The sequence below is a fragment of the Tupaia chinensis genome, unplaced genomic scaffold, assembly GCF_000334495.1.
Source record: "Tupaia chinensis unplaced genomic scaffold, TupChi_1.0 Scaffold000097_1, whole genome shotgun sequence".
Lineage (NCBI taxonomy): Eukaryota > Metazoa > Chordata > Mammalia > Scandentia > Tupaiidae > Tupaia > Tupaia belangeri.
Window position 1 is genome coordinate 7,956,733 of NW_006159559.1, and position 4,195 is coordinate 7,960,927.

General features: G+C 41.5%; 1 pseudogene; it reads left to right on the forward strand.

Moving 5' to 3' along the window:
• The first annotated feature begins 1,205 nt into the window (after positions 1-1,205).
• Positions 1,206-2,309, forward strand: LOC102489703 (heterogeneous nuclear ribonucleoproteins A2/B1 pseudogene; annotated as a pseudogene).
• Positions 2,310-4,195: the final 1,886 nt, after the last annotated feature.

Genomic DNA, 4,195 nt, shown 5'->3' on the forward strand with positions numbered 1-4,195 from the left:
GTTGTTGAACTATTGATTCTTTTTAAACCTCAGTTAATTCTCCAGGATTAGATTTCTTCACATTTTCCAGACTTTTTAATTTTATAGCGTGGAACTTTCCATAGAAAGAAAAGCTGTAAAAATTATAGTGATCGGTCTTTAATTTTCCAAGGGGAAACTGTGGAATTGATGTTCATTCATCCCTAGTGGCTTACCCAGAAGCTTTTACCTGCTCTACAGAACAGTGGCTGGAATTCACAGGAGGGCAAGAGTGCCCAGATAAGGATTCAGAGGTGAAGGAAGCTGTTCTTACAATCACAGAACTCAAACTCTAATGCAAAGACAAGTAATTCTACACTAACCACAGTGTAGATATGAAGTAATGCAGGGTGGCGTGTACACAGAGCCTGGCACCTTAAGGACCATGGCAAGAGGAGGTTTCTGATTCAACGATAAGTCACATGAAGGTATCTGTACCTCAGTGGTTATTGCAGCAGTATTCACAATAGCCAAGAAGTAGAATGAGTAAAGAAAATGTGTATATAGGGCCAACCAATGGCATGGTGATTGGAGAGGTCAGCTCACTCATGGCCAATTTTGTAGCTTGAGTCCCAAACCCAGTGACTTAAAAAGCACACCAGGTGGGGACCAGCAGTTAGTGTAATGGCTATGTCGCTGAACTCCCACGTAGTCGACCGTGGTTCGAGTCCTGGACCCGGTGGCTTAAACTCACGCTGGGCACGTGTGCATGCGTGTCCAAGATCCCGAGAGGAGAACGGAGGGATTGCGGAGTGGCCATCACCCCAGGCGGGGGGGGAGATGATTTTTCGCTTTCTATCTCTCTGTCTCTCTCTGTCTGGCTGGCAAGCGCACATGCCCTAGAGCAAAACCTCTCCAAAAAAATAAATAAATAAAGCACACCAGGTGCAAGTGTGTGGGCTTTGGGGGATACTTTTTCACTCACCCCATCTCTCTCTGGGAAGTACACCTGCCCTATAGAAAGTTATTTTAAAAAGAAAGAAAGAAAATGTGATCATACACACACACATACATACACACACAATGATACACTATTCAGTGATTAAAAGTAATAAAGTCCCGAGAAGAGGAGAGACACTGGCCAAGCGGCAGTAGCAGCAGTGCTGGCCCAGTGTGGATGTACTCCTGGCAGTGTTGTTTCTTGAGCAGCCATAGTTCTCACTACAGTGCCAGGACTAGTCTGGCTCATGCTTGTCCACAATCTCTCTCATGTCTCTCGGCTGTGGGAAATCTGGCTGAAGCCACTGATTCCACGATGGAGAGAAAAGGAACAGTTTTGTAAACTCTTTATTGGTGACTTAAGTTTTGAAACCACAGAAGTAAGTTTGAAGAGCTACTACGAGCAATGGGGCAAGCTTACAGACTGTGTGGTAATGAGGGTTCCTGCAAGCAAAAGGTCAAGAGGATTTGGTTTTGTGACTTTCTCATCCATGGCTGAGGCCGATGCTGCCATGACTACAAGACCTCAGTCAATTGATGGGAGAGTCATTGAGCCCAAATGTGCTGTGGCAAGAGAGGAGTCTGGAAAACCAGGGGCTCATGTTACCGTAAAGAAGTTGTTTATTGGTGGAATTGAAGAAGATACTGAGGAACACCACCTCAGAGACTATTTTGAGGAATACAGAAAAATTGATACCACTAAGATAATCACTGACAGGCAGTCTGGAAAGAAAAGAAGCTTTGACTTTGTTACTTTTGATGACCATGATCCTGTGGATAAAATAGTTTTGCAGGAATACTGTACTATGAATGGACATAATGCAGAAGTGAGAAAGACTTTGTCTAGACAGACAAGAAATGCAGAAACCCAAAGTTCTAGGAGTGGAAGAGGAGACAACTTTGCTTTCGGAGATTCAGGTAGTGGTGATGGAAATTTTGGACCAGGACCAGGAAGTAACTTTAGAGGAGGATCTGATGGGTATGGAAGTGGATGTGGTTTTGCGGATGGCTATAATGGGTACAGAGGAGGACCTGGAGGTGGCAGTTTTGGAAAAAGCCCTGGTTATGGAGGAGGAAGAGAAGGATATGGTGGTATAGGACCTGGATACAACAGCCAGGATGGGGACTACCGAGGTGGCTATGACAAGGAGGAGGAAATTATGGAAGTGGAAATTACAATGATTTTGGCTTTAACCAGCAACGTTCTATCTATGGTCTAATGAAGAGTGGAAACTTTGGTGGTAGCAGAAACATGGGGGGATCATATGGCAGAGGAAACTATGGTCCAGGAGGTAGTGGAGGAAGTGGGGGTTTTGGTGGGAGGAGCCGATATTGAGCTTCTTCCTCTTTGCCTTGGGTTTTGTTGTATAAATAGGAGAGGATGATATAACAAAACAGCTTCAGGTTATCCAAATAACAATGTTAAGGAAATTCTTATCTTAGTCATGCATAAATGCACAGTGATATGGCAGAAAACACCAGAGCAGATGCACAGAGCCATTTTGTGAATGGACTGGATTACCTAGTAACATTACCTTACTGTGAAAGAAGGATTGTAGTTTAAAAAAAAAATGCCTTTGAGACAGTCTCTTAGATTTTAATTGTTGTTTCTTTCCAGTGGTCTTTGTAAGAGTGTAGAAGCATTCCTTCTTTGATAATGTTAAATACGTAAGTTAACATTACCTTACTGTGAAAGAAGGATTGTAGTTTAAAAAAAAAATGCCTTTGAGACAGTCTCTTAGATTTTAATTGTTGTTTCTTTCCAGTGGTCTTTGTAAGAGTGTAGAAGCATTCCTTCTTTGATAACGTTAAATACGTAAGTTTCAGGTGACATGTGAAACCTTTTTTAAGATTTTTCTCAAAGTTTTGAAAAGCTATTAGCCAAGATCATGGTGTAATAAGACATAACATTTTTCCTTTAAACAATTTAAGTCCATGCGTAGAGTTAAGAAGCCTTTATGATTTAATAAAATAATTCTAAAGGAAAAAAATAATAGAATTCCATTATATGAGGTAAAATGGATGAGCCCAAAGACATTATGTTAAGTAACATAATCCAAGCAGAAAGAAATGCATGTTCCCACGCAAACACAGAAAAAAAATTTTGTTGTGGAGAGGTTTTTGCTATAGGGCGCTTGCGCTCGCCTGAAAGACAGAGAGAGACAGAGAGACAGAAAGTGAGAAATCACCCCCCAGAGGGGATGGCCACGCCGCAATCCCTTCTCCTCCATTCTCCTCTTGGGATCTTGGGCATGCACTCACATGCGCCCAGCATGAGTTTAAGCCACTGGGTCCAGGACTTGAGCCACATTTGACTACATGTGAGTCCAGCAACATAGCCATTATGCCAACTACTGGTCCCTATACAGAAAATTTTTAAATGACCCATGAAAGAAGGGAGTTGAAGAATTCCTGCTAGAGGCTGGGAAGCACGGGGGGAGAAGGGAATAGAAACAAGTTGATTAATGAAATGAAATTCCAGATAAGAAAGAGAAATCATTCCTAGTGTTACAAAATACAGTAGAGTGACTATAGTTCATAAAAATTTACTGTATGCCTCAGAGTAACTAAGAAAGAGGATTTTGAATGCTTCCAATATGAAGGAATGATGGATGGCTGAGAGAATGGATACACTAATTACCCTGAGTTAATCAATACCCATTATATTCTTTTATTTTGGGAGAGGTTTTTGCTGTAAAGCACGTGCGCTTGCCAGAAAGACAGAGAGATAGAAATCACTCCCCAGGGGAGATGGCCATGCCGCACCGGGTCCAGGACTCAAACCACAGTCGACTATGTGGGAGTTCGGCGACATAGCCATTATCCTAACTGCTAGTCCATTACCCATTATATTCTTGTACTGAAAAAAAAAAATCACATTTTACCCACAAATATGTGATATGCAATCATATGTTGAAAAAATTTTATAAAAAAGTAAAAGTGAAAACAGCATAACGTGTTCAGGGAGCTACAAGTGGGCATGTAGAACTACGTCATAAGGAGAATCTTGGAGTGCCCAGCAGAGGACTTAGAAGTTAGTCATTATGCAGAATAGTGATGATAGTACAATTGGTGAGGAAGGAAATTCATGAAAACCTCATCAATGGGGCTGTGGGGTCTACTGGATATTAAGATATTAGAGAGATTTTTCTAGATGACTTTCTGCTTTCTGGAATTAGAGTAATGTACTTTCCCATATAGTGGGAGAAAAATTTCTAGCTAAGAGATAAGAACAGAA